This window comes from Cyprinus carpio, chromosome B1, assembly GCF_018340385.1.
Source record: "Cyprinus carpio isolate SPL01 chromosome B1, ASM1834038v1, whole genome shotgun sequence".
Classification (NCBI taxonomy): domain Eukaryota; kingdom Metazoa; phylum Chordata; class Actinopteri; order Cypriniformes; family Cyprinidae; genus Cyprinus; species Cyprinus carpio.
Window position 1 is genome coordinate 37,878,162 of NC_056597.1, and position 19,035 is coordinate 37,897,196.

A 19,035-nucleotide genomic window follows, 5' to 3' on the forward strand; every position below is an offset into this window, starting at 1 on the left:
TTTTTTCCAAGGTCTTTTGCCATATACTGTTCAGAAATGGTGTTGATTCAAATTGTCCAGACAAACCTGTGCCATGCTCGTAATGTAGAACGTGTTTGGGGTTGAGGATACTGGATTGCATATGTTTTATAGATTGCCATATGCATCTTCTCCCTGGGTAGTGTTGAACTGTAGGTTCTGGTAGATTGGGTTTGATTGGCTTTCATCATTAGACTTGTTACTGGATTTCTTCATGGTGGCATAGGGTCTGTCATCAGGAGCGTTCTGATAAACACCATTAGCCTAAATCAAAGACATAAAGCATCATTCTATTGTTAATAAGCTGTTGAAGTGGCTTTATTCTTGTTGGTGTATTTGTGGTAGTCAGATCTTATGAGTCTGTGCTCCACTCACCTCCTCACTGTGATGGGAATTGTATATAGATCTATCAGGAACACATCCTGAAATAAAGCAAAGAATACAGTTTTTTAACTGCCTTTTAATTAATATTGTATAAATAAATAACATTTATATAATATTATTTCTAAATAATACAATATAATAAAAAAATATTAAATTATATGAAAGATTTTGGAGAGTGTTTACTTACTTGACTTGACTCTCTTTCTGCACTGACAAACAGTGACCAGTCCAACTGCACACATGATGGCCATGATGGCCAGACCAGCAACAGTGTAAGGAATATAATATATAAATCAAAGACATAAAGCATCATTCTATTGTTAATAAGCTGTTGAAGTGGCACTGGGAATATATGGGCAATTGAGGATGAGTTTTTGTGTTCAGCACCTTTATTTTGTTTATGTCAATATACATATAAAGTGTTAGGAACTTGCCTGTTTTTTTACCTGCTGGACCAGATTCTTTGACAAATCCTTTAAAAAGAGGACTTAACATCAGTAAACCCTTAAGATAGAATGCAGGCATTAAACTAAGAGGTTTGACTACCTGTTGCTGTCTGTGAGAGTGTGCTGTCCTTGGTGGTTAAAGATACGAAAACAGCGTGTCTTGGTTTAGTCGAGTGCATTTCCGCGCTTGTTTGTGTTTCCATCGTCCTGTGACGAGTCACTTCTTCCCTGTTTGCTTTTTTGTGTTTTTGTAGTTTTTAAAGTAATTTCAAGACATGTCTGTATTTCTGGTGTCAGCCTAAATAATAGCTCTTCAAAACTTCTTATTTTGCCATTTAATGTGAAATGACATGGTAGTACTGCAACCCTTCATTACTTTGTCTCACATGCAATATTGCTATTTGTATATTGCTATTATGTTGCTCATCATTCTTACCTTTAGATACTATCAGTTTGACTTTCCAAAATGAGTCTGGACCAGTTCTCTCCACTCCACACCAGTAAATCCCAGAGTCTGACTCCCGTAGATCAATGATGCTCACGGCAAAGTTTCCATCTCTGTAATCCTTCAGTGTGTATCTCCCTTTAGGTGTCTGGTCAGACTTCACAAATATATCTCTGTTTTCACAGGGATCTCTGCAGAAATACTTTTTGTTGGTTGAAGCCCAGCTGTGGGAACATGTAACAGTGATGTTTCCTCCACTGTATCCTTGTCTAGAAATTTCACCAGTGGTTGAATTAAATTCTGTTAGATAAACAAATCTCTGTAAGGGTTAGGGAGTCTGTAGGAAATACTGTGTTGGTACCGTCAGTTCCTCTTCAAGACGCTTTGGTTTCAGTTATTCATTTGCAAAAGTAACTTACTGTTACACTTACTGTACTTTCGGTCTGAAACATTACAATAGGAAGTGTGAATGCTTCACAACCACTGTATGTATTTCCTATAAATGTGTTATTTACAGCACAAATATAAGCTGACAGATACAGTCAGTGTAGAAAGTATTTGGTCAGAGCAGGGGTAGACAAGTCCTAGAGAGCCGCTGTCCTGCAGAGTTTAGTTTCAACTCTAATCAAACACACCTGAATAAACTGATCAGTGTCTTCAGGATTGCTAAGGCTACAGGCAGGTGCGTTTTTTTAAAGGTTGGAGCTGAACTCTGCAGGACTGCAGCTCTCTAGGACCAAACTTGCCAGAGAGGTCAGAGAGATCAGGCTAACACATATTAACTAGTTTGACCTCCTGTAATCAGCTAGAGGTTATTGCTGTTTTTTACCCATGTCTCCATTCGGGTTTTGCCATAGTTATAATTGTTAACCCGGAGCCATTAGGTTTTTATCTTTTGTTCATTATTAATTGCATTTTTATGAGTTCAACCTGTCTGATAATAAATTGTTGCCATGTCTGCTTTGGTTGTTGTACGTATTGTAAAAATGTACAGAAGCGAAAAACAATATGGTCTCTTCTTCTCTCCATGTGTAAAAGTTTGTTAGACTCACTAAAGCACATTCATTTTAATGAATTAAGCACGGTTCATAAACTTCTCACTGTACACTAAAATATGAGAGTTTTTTTAAGTAGATAAAACAATTATTTAAAAAATAAAACAAAGATTATTGGACTATTCAAGAAAATATTATTTCAGATTTTGTAATTCAAAATTTCATGTTTACGTCAATGTGTTACATAATGTTTCCCAAAGTTACAAAAATTACAACTGTTTGTGAAATTTACTAGCAGTTTTTGAGTGAAAATGGTTTCCACGCCAACTGTTTTTCATAGTACTTAAAAAAACATTCATTGACTGATTTAAAGGTGTCATCGGATGCAAAATTCACTTTTACAAGTTGTTTGATCTGAAATGTGTGTTGGCAATGTGTGTACACAACCACCCTAAAATGATAAAAATCCACCTAATCCATATATTTCATTTTGTTTTTTTTTGAATGTGTGTTTGCAATGTTTGTAAATAATGACCCTTTAATGATATAAAGCCATTGTGAGACTCTTGGCTGTGTGATGTCAGGCCCACGATTGTTGATTGACACTGGCGTTTTACCTTAGACCCGCCCTGAGTGAGCTGTTATCAGTCCACCATTATTTCACCGTCGGAGCAAATGTATACAAGAATGACTCCTAAGCGATTGCAAGTACACAGTGGATTAGCTTTGCTTTTGAAGGGAATACATCCTCTGATCTACCTAAATGTGTCTCTGTTTGCGGGAATTATTCAAGATCCAGCTTTACCTCCAGAATAAGTGAGTATATATTTTTTTAAATCAATTTTAGCAAATCACATTTCCTAATAATGTGCTAGTTAGCAAGTTTCATGACGAACGCCACTAAAGTTTACTGTCTCTCAGAGAACTGTGCATCACCCCAAAGAAGAGAGGGGTGGGGTGAGTGGAGCTCATTAGCATTTAAAGGGAAATGCACCATAACGGCTTGCTGTAAACAGAGCTGTTTTTGACAGGTTAAAAGGGTGTTGTTTTACACTACCATTGAGAGATTTTAACCAACGTATGTAATAGACTTTTCATTAAGACCCTAAAGAATCATATCAACTTGTGGAAAATGGGCATCCGATGACCCCTTTAAGGGAGCCCTAAACTTTATAGACTTAAAAAAATGAAATTTTGCTTTACCCAGGTTAAAATGTACCCTTAGCCTGGGGGTTAATACCACAGCAACCCATAATTATGTGTGGAAAAGCCTTAATATGGCCCTGAAGAAGATGAGGGCTCAGTGCTTTTAAAGCCAGAGGTCTGTGGAAAAACTTGCATGGTGTTTTTTTCCTGCTTAAAGCTCTTGTTTTCTTTCATCATTCAGCACATCTATAAAGACTTACCTGACAGAAACATCCAAAGCCAGAGAACACGGAGGAACTTCATTTTGAATGGGGATCCTATTATGTCCAGTCTACTCCAGATATTGTTTTTAATGCTGTGATACTGACCAAATGTTGGCGATGTTGGAGCTCTGTTATATCATCAAGCACAGTTGTAAACATGTATGCCTATATTCTCCTGTCCACTCTTTCTCTTCACATGTAAGCTGGTTTCTAGACGCCCACACACTCATATCCAGAACCTGACCACTTCCTCTTGATAAACTTTTGGTTTAAATGGACATTCCCTTTTCACACAGGTCTGTTCTGCCTGTCGTTGTTGGTAATGTGAGGTTTGAGGTGTGCAGTCTGATTCTAGGCCCACGTTAAAAAAAAACCTTCAGAGAGAGTCATGTGCCGCCTGTACATTAGTCAGAATGATATTTGAGTGCTTAGGGAGTAGTGGGAAAAGCTGTTCTCCAAATTGTCAATTATAAACACTTTTTCCATTAAAAAGTGACAAAACGCTACAGTGTTGTTTTTCAGCGGTGTTGTTAATATCACGTTGCTTTGTTAGTGTGAATGAGTTTGTTAGGAGGGTTCATGGTCATTAAAATCCTTGCATGACATTTTTAGGTTGTCTTATTACAGCAGCTAACTCTCTTTGATAACTCTCTTTGATATATATATATATATATATATATATATAAATGAGAGAGTACAAAGAAAAATCCATCTTCTAAACCATGTGTTTACCCAAATACTGAATGATAAAAATACTAGTACCAGTAATGTTATTTTAAAACTGTTGGGTGAACATTTGTCATTCACCAGTGAATGTTACGTTATCTGTACACAAAGAAAAGTGCATTACTGTTTTAATTATTGTTTTTCGTTTATGAAGTTTTCATCTCTAGTTTTCTAGTTTGTACAGTAGTTACTTAGTGTAAATGTATTTTTAATGCTGTCAACCTAAATGAGATTCATTTTAAACTCTGATTTTGCCAGAAACTTCATGATAAAATATAGTAGCTTTAGTTAATGTAGTTTTTTTAATTTATGGGAACATGTAATTACGACATCTTTTCCACTGTGTCCATGTATATTAATCTCTTGGGTGAAAGTAATGACAAATCCTGTTGGATTTTTAAAAAAAGGAAAAAAAAAGGAAAAAGATCTCAGTATTTCACTAAATTCATTTTAGACTAACATCACAGTGAGTGATGAGTTCAATCAGATTAATAATGTGTGCCAATGTAGAGATTGTCCCGTAAAAAACAAATTTATTTAAAGAAACAAAATTTGGAAATTTAATAGAAGGGAGTCATGAATATGGAGAGAACTGACCTGACAGAAGCATCCAGAGACAAACAACACAAAATGACTTCATTTTGAGCTGTAATTCTGTTGTGTGCGAGCTTTCCGATTTAACCGAGTAGCCTTTAAGTCTCCAGATAATGGAGGGAATGGGGCATGTTTGTGTCTTCACAGCCCTGAAATACCACAGATGCTTGCAGATGACCACTTCCTTTGTAATGCATTGGTCTGAGCAGTAATGTTCAAGACGTACAGTGGCCACTGGCCAGTGTCAAGCTAATTTTGCCAACCCAGAAACACTTGTTGTTTGGTGAAAAGAGGTATATTTGAGATGGACCATCTGTATAAAAGCTTAATTATTGTATAGCCTACTGCATTGCTGGTAGAGTTAAAATGATTTAAACATAAAATTACACATAGCAGCTTTAAAGATGACACTGAGAAATACACAACGCAATTCTTTCTTCTTCATTCATTTAGAAAAACACGTAGATACTATGATTATGAAGTTTTATTGGCATAATGGTAATGTTTACATATTGATTGAACTGATATCTATGAGTTGTAAGTTTGTCCAAGATATAACCAAACAGCTGTGCAAATATGATTACACAAAATAAACTCAGTACAGGACCAGGAATTATCAACGTGTGGAACAACAAATATCTAACAACAACAACAACAACAAAAAAGTTTGTTTAACTGGCCCTAAATGTACAGTCAGTCAGATAATGCCACCATCTGCATTGTTTCCCTTTAATTAAAGGTGGATTGACTTAAGAAGTAAATGCAATACTTAAGTATTTAGTACTATATATTATTACATAAAAATAGGACAAATATGTTTAAAATACACCTGTGAGGTGGGTGTCTTATGTCTGTAGTACATGTAGTAGCACTCTTCCTTTATGGCACTGGTCAATTCCAGTCCTGGGAGCTGTCTGCTCTGTACATTTTGCATGTCTCCCTTATTTAACACACCTGATTGAGATCAACAGCTCATTAGTTCAGTTCATGGGTCTCTCTCCTAACGAGCTTATGATCTCAATCAGGTGTGTTAAATAAGGGAGGCATGCAAAATGTGCAAAGCAGGGGGCCCCCAGGACTGGAATTGAGAACCACTGCTTTAGGGGGCCTATGTCTGGGCTGGTGAACACTTTGAGAGTCCAATGACCACTTCCCTGTTTCTCACACTTGTTGCATGTCGAGCTGTTACCCATGAACACAGAGAGTTTTGTGGATGATATTAGTTATAAAGTTCAGAATCTGTGCATGAATTGTTTGTGTCAGATCAGGATTTTAAGTCAGAGAATTCATATTAATATAATAAACACAAGATCTTTTACATGCACTACAAATGTTTGATTTCGGTCAAACTAAAGTCCAATTTTGGGCGAACAGACAGTATAATGTGATTCATCCAACAAGACATGACAACATGTCTTGTTGTCTTATGTATAAATTTATCAGACGTACTGTATGGTGTAGAAAAAATTTCCGAAAGGATAAATAAATCTCTCTCTTATCCAGCATGTATAAATCTACTAAAGAAAGCAGTCTGTGGAGTCAGTCATGATTTATTATAATGTGACCAATGAAACAAACTGACTATTTTTCTGTATTTTATATATAATCAATGTCAATTTGTGGTCCACTAGTGGGCAGTCTCTCTCTCTCTCTCTCTCTCTCTCTCTATCTGTCTCTCACTCACTCTCTGTCTATACATACATTCACACACACACACACACACACACACACACACACACACACACACACACACTCACACACACACACACACACAAATTACAAAGAAAAATAGCAGTAGAAATATACAAATTAATATTTTGAATTCCATTTTATAATGTGTAGAGAAATAATCCTTGAGGAGAGTGAATCTCACCAGATTGTGCACTGCTCTCATAAAATGCTGGTCCTGGATTGAACGGCAGGACTTTTAAATTCTTGAAATGTAAAAGAGGAACCCATAAACCTTTAATTCAGATTCACAGATAAATACACATTAGAGCACATTAGAGACAATCTTTGACTGTTATGAGAGTCTAATGGCCACTTCCTCTTTTTCCCACAATTGTTACATGTGTACACTTTACCCTTGAACACAAAGATCAGTTTTGTGGTTGATTTTAGTGATAAAGTTCAGAATTTGTGCTGAAGAGCTGCTGCCAGTATTTTAAACTTGGAGCATTCATATAGATATAATAAACACAAGTTTCAGTAGAACTAAAGAGATAATATGTTACCCTGGAGCACAAAAGCAGTCATAGCACATGTATATTTGGAGCAATAGCCAACAATACATTGTATGGGTCAAAATTATCGATTTTTCTTTTATACCAAAAATCATTAGGATATTAAGTAAAGATCAATTTGGATGAACAGACCTAGATAATGTGATTCATCCAACATGTGCTGCTTGGACAAGTGTTGGCCTTTGGTCAAAGGTGATTCATGAAGTATGAAGCAAAAACTGACCTGACAGAAAGATCCAGATCAACAGCACATGGAAGGCCTTCATTTTCATCAATACTGTTCCGAGTCTCCAGTCAGTTTAGTAGTTTGAAGCTGATTCTGTGTTTGTTACCACTCAAATACTAACTGATACATATGCAAGCCTTGTTTCAATGCATTGGAAGTCAGACTTGCTAAACTAGTTCCATCCATATTTAGTATAGTGGTGACTTCCTCTTGTTTTAACAGTGTGTATGCATGCTAACCAGTACACACAGAACTGAGATCTGTACTTATGTAAATAAGTACATACAGTACTAAGTAAAGCCTAATACACTGAGCCTCTGACGCTGAAATAAGACACTGAGACATTCAATATTAACTGAGGCAAGTTAAAGAGTAAAAAGTGTCGCAAGTGTGCATATGTACAGTAGCTGTATCAGTACTGGAGTTTGGAGATCATTTGGTGCAGCTGGGCTATAATTACATGGAGAGGGTGGAGGATAGTGGAGGATCTTGGATCTGATTGGCTGCTGTACTTATTTTGACAGTAGAATAAATGGTGATGTTTGTGTGTGTTTCAGTCCACTGTTGGGTCTCTGTGATCTCCTCATAATCACCAGCAGTCTGTGGATTCAGACTGCTGGTGATTATGATTATTACTACTTTTTTATTACAAAATATACACCTGTATTGGGAGAATTAATAAAGTCACTTATTCTTAACTATAATGTTAGCTAGGAGACTATGTTGACAGTCAACTACAAAGCGCTGGCATTTTGTGTTCTGAAAGTGTGGTCACATTAGCCATATTTTGGCGAAATTTCACAGGGCAGAAAAGGTCCATTGTCAGTAACATTAGGAAGAACTGCTCACGCAGAAGTCACTTTCAAACCAAGCAGCTTTTTTTTGGTCAGTGTATCGATTTCAAGTGGCCACCTTGAACACGAGCGAAATCTGTGTGGGGAACTTTTCCACCCTTAGTAAACACAAATTCCTATTGAAATGATTGTATTTTGCCTATGAAATTTCGCAGAGCAGCAGTAAATGTGACCCCACTTTTATGTTGTTCTATGTTGTATATCGTCTTTAGTGGACCTTCAGAGTTTGGAGATGTTCCAAATCAGTTTTTGAATGGAACACACTGTAATTTCAGACTTGAGCATTTTCTTTTAGCAAAGTATACTTTTCAAAGCATCAGATATGACAAAAAAAAAAAAAAAAAAAACACTTGTAAATTCACATACTTTTGAAATATGGAAGAAGTGTTCTGTGTTTCTTACCTCTGTGGTACATGTGGTGCCTTGGATTTCAGCATCATCTTAAATGGGAAACAGGGAAAAACTTTATCAGATGTATTTAGGCTATATTGCAAATTCTTTTTACTTTTTTTTTTTTTTTACAATTTGCATTTACCATTGGAACTGTGTGACTTGTTCTTTTGCCTTTTGCATATACAGAGAACAACCCCAAATATGATCACCATCACAGTCAGACCGACAGATGAGAACATCAGAGCACCTAAAAAATACAGAGATGGGGAAACGTGACATGGACATGGCTGTCTATGATTTTAGTCATATGATTTTTGAAAAACACTGCTGTTTCGGTGATATCTCACTAGTCAGTCTCCCTGAATGAAAAAGAATGATAGCATCCTCAAAGGAAATAATGTAGTGTAGAAAACATTTTCATGCAGACCAGACTGGTGTTTGTTAATATTTATTTATTGATTTTTGTGGTGTGCAGAGAAACGATCATGAACTGTATACCTGAGGAGAGTGAATATTGTGCACTGCTCTCATTAAATGCTGGTCTGGATGAAATGGCAGGATCTGTAAATCCTTTAGAAGAGTAACAACAACATCATCCCATAATCCTATTTTTCAGATACATAGATAAATAATGTAATATTCTGATTAGCTCATTGATACCTTTTTAGGAAGATGCGGTTGTGTTGTCACCAGATGTGGAGAATGAACTTTTTGTTGTTGTGGATTGAGAACTTGCTGCTGATTTAGGAGTTGTGGATCTGTTGTGTTTGTGTCTATAATAGTTGTTAACATGTAGATGAGTATTTTACGCTTCCTAAAATCTACACCAAAACCTGTGCATCATTCTTACCTTTAGATATTGTCAGACTGATTGTGTTATGTGTTTCTGTTACAGCTCTCTTCACTCCACACCAGTAAATGCCAGAGTCTGACTCCTGTAGATCAGTGATGCTCACAGTGAAGGTGCCATTTCCAAAATCCTCCAGTCTGTATCTTCCTGTAGGTTACTGGTCAGATTTTACTAATAAATCTTTACTGTCTTTACATGGAGCTCTGCAGAAATACTTTATGTTGGTCGAAGCCCAGCTGTGGGAACTTGTAATTGGGACACCTTTTCCACTGTATCCATGTATATCTGATCCATCTGTAGCTGAAATCCCAATTTCTGCTGGATGCAATAAACAACATGTCTCAGCATCATTCACATGAGACATGCCATTTTCATTTCTATGTGATAACTCGTGTTTTAATAATATCGGATTATTTGGATCAATAGATTTAGTTGTGGTTTAAGATATCACCATACATTTGCTTAGTAATGTTGTGATGTGACAAACTATGACCTCTATTTGTTGTTATCTCAGCAGAAAATATGCAGTTCTCAAAAACAGACACAACGTATCTTTCACATTTGTTGGAGAGAAACTGATCTGATCAAAATTTGGCAACAGATTACAGCAGTAGCTGTTTAAAGTAACTCTGATTTAGGGGTTGTATCAGCATGACATTGGTTCCCTTTGTTTGCATGTTTAGAATTATATGCTTCATCTCATGATGCATTCGTCACATGTACATGTCATGAAGAGGAAACTGGTTGTTTATTGACTTCTTTACTTGAACATCAGTGAGGAATAACAAGGGTATCAACCAGCAGCTGATCATTTTAGAGGAACAAATCCTCAGACAAGTTACTAAACATGACAAAACTGCAGAGAACTCACCTGACAGACAAATCCAGATCCCCAAAACACAGAACTTCATTTTGTGTGTAAACCTTGTTATATTCCACTGTAGACCACTTTATATGAGTACTTCCTAGTTTAAGTCATTACTATACTCTTAAGCAGCTTTGATGGCTCTACTGGTGTGCAAAAGGAACTCAATATTTTTTAAACTAACAAAACTTGCACAGCATCTACTTCCTTTAACATGAGGCGTGTACACGAGCCTTTTCACAGATATCTGAGGTCTGTGTTTGTGCTTCCTGTCATATTGTGAATAAGATGTGACCTGAGCAATCTGATTCTAGATCAGTGAGAAATAGTGGGATGTGCATGTATGTCTGTAGACCACAGATTAGTACATGCATACAAAGAGTACAAATAACTTGTGATTTTTAGCATGCTTGCAAGTTTAATAACTACACCATCTGCCTGCAAAGAGCATCTTTCTCTGTTGACAGCCATGCAGAAAATACCTGTTAGCTAAATATTGAGAGATTTAATGTATTTAATGTATTTTATTTCAGTTTATTTTTATCTAAGGCTGTGTCTGAAGTCAGTTGTAGTTGTTGTGTTTCTCTTTTCTTCAGTGATTCTGTTTGTTAACAGCAGCTGTTCATCACTAATGCTCAATTATCACTCAATTAATCACTTAATTATTTAATTGCAATGTATATCTTCTTTCAGTGAACTCAACTGAATTAAGTTCAGAGTACTCACAACTATTAGTTTTTAAAACTTAAATGGTTTAAGGCAATCGGTTTCCTCAAACGGTTTGAGTAAACCTAACTTGTCAGGTTTTTAAGGATATCTGTTCACTCAAACGGTTTGAGTTAAGTTACTTATCAGTTTTTACAGTGTGGTTGACCCTGCAATGAGGTGAGGTGTATGTCATTCTTAGAAAAGGTGTTACTCTAGTTGTACAGTACTTTTTTCAACTTGCCGTCAAACAATACAACCATTTATTGGCTTGTACAGGATATTTGAAAGAGGCTCGGCATGTTCCTAAAATTATGTAAATGAAGTTTTACATAAACAAAGTGGTAAAAAGCCACTGTTTTGTTTATGTGAGGTTTGTATTTCCTAGAAGAAAAAATGCAAATGCCCCTTCCTAGGAAATTTATAGAATTTTTAAGTTTACTAAACAGCTGTTAGTTTGTGATACAGCATTGGACAGTGGACACTGGATTCTTTTTTTAGAGGATTATCAATGCAAAGCAAAAAGAACATAATCCTTCATTTGGCTGGTAAGTAATCTCTCATAGCTCATGTTACTAATCTTATACACTAATGTTAATTTATGAATGTCTGCCTAATGAGGGCTTTTGGGAACCTGCAAAATGAGCAAAACTTGTCTAAACCGATAGCCTTGTTGCACTTTGAGTGACTCGAATTGGAGTCCCCAGTTGTGGTCTTTTCCCAATCCTGTCTATCTCTCTCTCCCTTCTTGTCAATTCTCTGAACTGACCTGTCCTAATAAAACACATTTAAAAAAAGAAAGAGAGATTGATGGATAGTTATTGTAGAAATGAATTGGCAGGTGTAGCAAAATGACTCATGAAAAAAAAGAAAGAGAGATTGATGGATAGTTATTGTAGAAATTAATTGGTGTTCTCCACAAACTTTCCAGTATTAAATTTTACTGCACTGTATAAATATTGTATTGCATTGTATACAAATATTGTAAAAGTACTATGGAAAAGAACTGTTAATAGACAGCAAGTTCCTGTCGACTATATACAGGGGAAAAACTGTAAAAACAGTAACCAAACATTTAACATGTAACCAGTTACTTTACGGTAAAAATAAAAAACTCATGTATAATTTTTGTGTTTTGCGTGAATTACTCTGTGTACTTACTGTATATTAGTATATACTTCAGCTTGTGGAGAAGCTACTTGTGATGAACTTTGATCTGGTTTCAGATTTTCAGATTTTTTCTTGTTCGTAAATTACAGTTTTATACTGTAAAGTTGACCGTTTTTTACAGTTCTGTAAATGTGTTTACAGTTTTTATAAATATATATATATATATATATATATCTATATTTTTTTTTTTTTTTGTACAGTGTGTAGTAATTCCTCTAATGATCAAGAAATACAGTGATATAAAAGTGATTATACAGAACAGATGGATTTATCTCTCTAGTGCTGCAGCTGATGATAATCATAAGTAATGTAGCAATCACCAAATCTCAAGGACATTGGTATTGCCCTCCTTCAGCAAACACGAGCAACTGCATAAATTCTAACAGTTATGTGGACTGTCATGGACAAAATGTCTCCTGCAAGGCCTATTCCTGCACCCCTCAGAGTCCCGGCTGCTCCTGCATGATCGGGATCCTACAAACTGCAGCAGCAATTGCAGCTATGAAGCTTCTCCAAAAGTCTGTAGTTGCAATGCAGATAATTGCCACTGCCTGAAACGGTAACGGTACAGCTCTGTCCCCATCAACTGCCCTTGTGCCCTTTTTTATTCACATGCATCCTCATGATTTATTCAATTCTTTCCTTCTAGATATGATTAATTCTCCAAACAGCTTGCAAAAGGTATGTGGGAATGAGTTTCTAAAAGATGGTTGTTACTCTATAAATGTTATACAATCATTATTAAAAACTAATGAATTTTCTTTTTTTTTTCTTTTTTTTTCTTTCTTTCTTATATATATATTCTGGAGCTGCAGACAACTGCAGAAAACATAATGAATTTTGTTGACCAGATCGCACAAATATGACAGGTTCCTGATGTCTGCGGAAGTAAGTAATGTTTCTTGGCCCTAGGCCAATATGAGTCACTCTCATTCTCAAAAACAAATAAATAAAAATAAAAAATTGTTTTTTTTTTTTTTCCCCAGTATGAATTCAGTTCATTTTTCTCTCATAAAAGTTTGTTTTTTATGTTTTGTCTTTTTATATTTTATTTATATATAACCACAAATTATTAGACCCTGCACTAATGGTTAACACTTGTAATCATCTTCATCAGCAGCAGCAATAAATAAGGGGGTTTTCAGGCACATGATAATTTTAATAAATAAAAAAAACAAAGCATCAACAGTAAAGTAGAGTAAACTGTAAACTATTTCATATTTTGTAAACTCTTTTTTTTTTTTTTTTTAGCATCAACATATTGAAAATCTTCCATTGATTATAAAGTCAAGGGGCAGGTTTGTTGCTGTATTTTGAGAGTGACCCATATATTTGATGTTACTCTCGTTTTCTATAGAAATCATTTGCATTCTACAGAAGTATCTCTTTTGGTATTTGATTAGGCGGCGGAAGGGAAAAAACTATTTGAAGACTGTTGATGACACCCAGGAAAAGGTTTCAGATTTGGTCAGAGATGAAGATAAAAGTAAACTGGTGTCATATGGAAACAGTTATCTGAACGCCTTCGACGAGCCTGGTTGTCTGCACTGGTGAAGCCAACAGAAACTCACAACTTGCTGACATTAGTCTCGACAATACAGGTAAAAGGCCCTGTTTGTATTTGTGTTTATGACATGTTCCGGGATCAGTCACACTGTGTGCGTCATAGTCAAATAAGTTCTTCTCGAGAAGTTTTTGCTTTTCCATTTTTAAAATGTTTTTCTTTCATAAGCAATTGTCCAAAAGTCAATTTTGCTGGAATGCTGTAGAACACCATTTTTAGTGCCCTAAAAAACCTTTCATCGAGCATTGGGTCTCATTCACTAAGCATGCATACGAACAAATTAGTGCATGAAACCTGCATATGACTGTTTTCACAAACAAATCACGATTCACCAATAACTTTCATACTAAATTTTATTCTAAATTGAAGAAAAAAACCGGGGGGCGAACAGGAATATATATAATGAATTGTTTCATCTAAGTGTATAATAGTTATACAGTCCATATATATTTGGACACTGAACACAATTTTCATATTTTTGTCTCTGTAGTAATCTAAGGAGATATTAGAATTATTTATTAATAAACTGGTGTTTTCTGTGTCAGTATCGCAAAGATGAAGTTTTGTTTTTGATGTGAATTATTTCATTTTAAATTAGTAATTAAAGCTTTCTATAGATCTATTTATCAAGTCTGTGAAGCAAGTAGACCTATTCGCTGAGTTCAGTTCTATTTTTGTGAAGCGCTCCTGTTCAAGACCGAGACTGCAGAGAAGCACATCCGTTTGTTTTTATTTTATTTAAAAGAAAAATGTTTTGTTGATATTATGAGTGTGCACACATAAAAAGAGGACCCTTTACAATTCTGAATGATGTATTAGCCTACTCTTACATTTACGAGCAAAAATGACAGCAATTTTAAGTTGTTTCCACATGCAAGTTATTGTGCTGGTGCCCACAAAGTGTTTCTTCAGCTTCAGTTTCTCTCTCAATACAAACATTGGGTATGCGTCTAAACCGGGGTGGGCAAACTTGGCCTTCCAGGCCACTTTCCTCCATATTTTATCTCCAACTCTAATTTAACACACCTGAACCAGCTAATCTTGTCTTCAAGAGTTGAAGACAATGACTAGCTGGTTCAGGTCTAAAACTAACATTGCGATATGCTTTAACTGTTTTACTGTATATCTATAGATTTTATTTTAGGCAAGTCGTGATGATTTGAGAAGGCTAAATTGATCAAACATAGGCTATGATCAACTCACTGGCCACTTGGTTGTTACTTTAAAAAACAAAAACATGCATTTAAAAAAAATAAATAGAAATTGCTAGAAATGTTTTTCTATATTAAATTCTATGGTTGCCTATCATACATGTGGCGCATGGCTGCGCAAGTGATTTTTGCAAGTTTCAGCCCGACGCAGTTGACACTTTCACGTCCTGTGCCACGTTGTTTAAATAGCAAATGCATTTGCGTCCATTTGTGCACCCATAGGCGTGCCGGTCTGAAAACGAGGTGTGTTCAGGCACATTGTTGGCGTGTTGCTATTTTGAGGCAACTCAAAGACTGCACCATTGGACCACAACCTAAAACCTGGTCCTAAAAGTCAATGGGCGCAGTAGTTTTTTTTTTTTTTTTTGTTTTTAAAGAGCGCGTTACTATAAGGCGGGTCCACAGCCGCGCGCACACACTCTGCTTATTACACCCACAAGGATTCACAGAAGCACACAAGCTGGCAAATATTAAAAATGAAAGGATTACAATGTAAAAGCTTATTATTGTGTTGGCTACATAAATATAAAAATGCCTACATGTGATTATAGTTTGTCTTTGCATGTATCAGATTACCTATTTGCTTGTGCACGCGCAGCCTCCATTTTCCATACTGTGTAATAGCGAATCCGCCATGGCACGAGCACAACTGGCTCTTAAAGGGAATGGGAGATGAGACTCTGATGGTTTATTTGCACGTTATGCCCAAAACCACACCCATTACTCATTAAGAAAATAGGGACAACCCTTTAAGACAATGCGCCGGGCAGTCTGACCATTTTTCCCGTTGTTTAAACTAGCAAAAAGTCGATTTGGACACCCCATAATAAGTGCACCTGCGTCATGCGTTTTAGACTATGTGCTTAGATTTGTTAAAATAGGGCCCGTGCATTTGATGTGCAGTTTTTGTAACACCCGCCCACACCTATATTTTTGTCTGATTTAGGTCATTGTTGCATTGTCAAAAAAAAAAAAAAAAAAAAAAAAAGTATTATTTTCACGTCTTTTTAAGCCATCCGGTACTCGTGCTCTTCAGAGGCACTTTTTCTGTGTAGCGCATGCTGCGAGTACCAAATTGAGCAAAGCTTGTTACACGTAAGTGGCCAAAAAAAAAATACACACAAAATGACGTCAAAATGGTGTCCTGGTGGTATCCTCATAAGCACTGTCAGTTTTGTCTTAAGTTAATGTAACAGTTTGCGAAAGAAAACGGATGTTTTATATCAGATATGTGTTAGGCTGGGGGATCCGTGAAATAGTATGGCTTGTGCACAGCAGACTAATAAAGCTGTGCGCCATCCTGTCCCTTAATGTGTACATCAAACAATAAAACAGACAAGAGATAAATCCCTCACCACGGTCGTGTACTCTTGACTAAAGGGATTTTTTTGCTTGAACCAAACTTTGAAATGTTACAGTTGACAGTTTTATGTCAATCTTTCTGCAGGCCTATTTTAAACACCTTCATATTGCTTAGAAAATCTGTATTAATATTTGCATCATTAATGCTTTTAATCTTATCGCACCCCGTTGACTCACCCGCAAATAATCAGAAATGCCAATTTGTTTTATTACCCTACCCACGTATTATCTGCAGCGCCCGGCGGTTATAACTGCCATCCGCCACATCACTAATGTTTCATCCACATGTTGACTAGTGTTTGGTTTTTGCAGTAAAACACGCTGGTATGGGCTTTAGTAAAGCTCTGTTGTGGAAAAAAGATATTTTCAGAGAACCCGCAGGTGAGAAATTGCACAGAGTCCGGAGATGCTCGCCTACTCCACATCCATCGTTTAGTATAAACATAGCGCATGGGCACTCTCCCTTGATGTCACCACCGCAGCAGATAGTTGAGCCTTCCACTTGTGAATTCACAATTTTATATGCCTCTCTCGCCCCTGTGTGGGTTCCCACTCCCCCCTCCCCTGGTGCGCTACATTCGTGGTGTCCTGGACAATCTGAATATCCTTTTCAGAGAATCGTGACGTGTATCCATCCGTGACCAATTTCATGTTTCTCGTCAACCAATCAGTAGAATCGGAAGTGATTTCACTGTTAATTGGCATTTTCTGTGGTACAAGAGCTCTGCTCATCCTGGTAAAACTGAACAACACGCTAGAAAAGTGTGAGGCCACCCATCACGGAAGGAGAAACATCCATCCACTCTATACATAACCTGTCTCAGTGCGTTATTCTCGCTGAACCTCTGTGGACAAGCATCCACTATTGAGCATCTGAAGCAAATAATCTCGATTGGCCTGTGTTCTTGACACACATGTGGGTGTACTATCATCTAGAGTATCACATTATGGCCCATGCATCTGAACCTCATCGGCACAAGCACTTGCTTACTGTTTCCATTGCGTCTCTCCCCGTTACGCTTTACTGCACACTCGCTCTCTGGCCATTGGAACTAAAAACACTCTGCTGCTGTTTAGTTACTGTAAGTGAGGGCTGCGTTGCCTTACAAGCAGTACTAAGGTTGCGAAGAACATCAAAGAATAAAGGTTGTTCTATCTTTTGCAGGTTTCTGCAAGCTCCTACCCGATATAGTTACTTCTACTAGTTCTAGTTACTCTAACAATGCTGTAGATGCTGATTACTTAAATTTTTCCCTACCTTCCATTCCTTTTACCTCTGACAGTTCTCCCACCACAGGGCTCTTCTTTGAGAGATTTCCACCTGTAGTGATCATTATTCAGACTGACATGTTGGAAGGGCTGTGGTTTGTGGTACCCTGCCATGTGTTGTTTGTTGTTTCTTCCCATATGTTTCACAAGTGCCATTACAGCTAGGGGTAAAGTTTTTACAGAATGCTTCAGCTTGGAACTGTGAACCTTTTGGTAAAAAATGAGACCTCAATGCCTCTATCATTCCACCTTTTGACCATGGTCTACCCCATGGGTCAAAACCAGTATGTTGGAAAGAAATGAGAACGGCAAAACATTGTATGTTATTGGGGTCCTAAGCCACACATTTTCTTTGTATGTGGCTGCCTGCCTTTTCTCATGCAGCCTTGTCCTCCAAAGAGCCCATCCTGCTGTCCACGTGACACGATGGCTGTTCAAGTAGGGTTTATAGACTATTGTGCTATTCTAGGCTCTGGCTGAGACAGAGCTGCACGCCTTTGCTGCAGCATCCTCTAGCTTCCTGCAGAGACACTATGTCTTTCTGCCAGTATGAGCTTGACATTTCACACCGCCAGTTTGTGCTGGTAATGTAATAGCATCCAGTAATTCAGAGACTAGCTTTTTGTGCAATATTGGTTTGCCATCTGATTTCAAGAAATCTCTATGTTTCCACAATAGCGCAGTCAAATCGTGACACACGCCAAATGCGTGATCTACTATCTGTGTAAATGCAGGCAGTTTTGCCTTCAGCCAGTTTACACGCCTGATTACCTATTATAGTTCTGCTGCCTGTGCTGAGGGATATTGTGGCAACTTCCACAGTCCAGCGTTTCGCTATCTGTTACTCACTGCAATCCACTCTGTTTCCTACTTCCCCCCGGTGTTTTAGAGAATGCGCGGCCGTTCTACGTACAGCGTCTTTCTGCATTGGTATGGCACGTCCAGCAAGTCTGGGCGCGGTGCACAGACCTGTTGGATAGCCGTATGCAGCAATGGGGTTCCCCTCGTCAGGGAGTGGCATCAGCGTGGCTGGGATTCAGTGTAATTACAGAGCCGTTTTATGGTTATGTTGGGGCATTTCCATAAGGCTGGTGGGATAACGCTAACCAGCGATATGGAAGAAAGATGGAAGTTTTACTTTCGTTTAGTATCATGATACGCTGTGAGGAACGACAGAGTGTCAGGCTGCCATAACCAACAAAATCTCTACAGGCTAATACAGCTTTTTTTCGCAGGCCGCTATAGCTCGGAGAACAGGCGAAGTCCAGCCGCCACGCTCCATTCGACCTGAGAAAGAGCAAACTGG

General features: G+C 37.3%; 1 protein-coding gene and 1 long non-coding RNA gene across 2 annotated transcripts in view; one reads left to right on the forward strand and one right to left on the reverse strand.

Annotated features, from left to right (window-relative positions):
• Positions 1-19,035, forward strand: part of LOC122135992 (lipopolysaccharide-induced tumor necrosis factor-alpha factor homolog) — a 613,569-nt gene that overhangs the window by 485,647 nt on the left and 108,887 nt on the right. The gene's annotated exons all lie outside the window — the stretch shown is intronic.
• On the reverse strand, positions 7,850-9,895 carry LOC109098166. Its single transcript, XR_006153845.1, has 6 exons — positions 9,584-9,895; positions 9,394-9,506; positions 9,232-9,303; positions 8,876-8,980; positions 8,743-8,780; positions 7,850-8,086 (listed from the first exon to the last, which is right to left on the reverse strand). It is a non-coding gene; the product is annotated as an uncharacterized LOC109098166 (long non-coding RNA).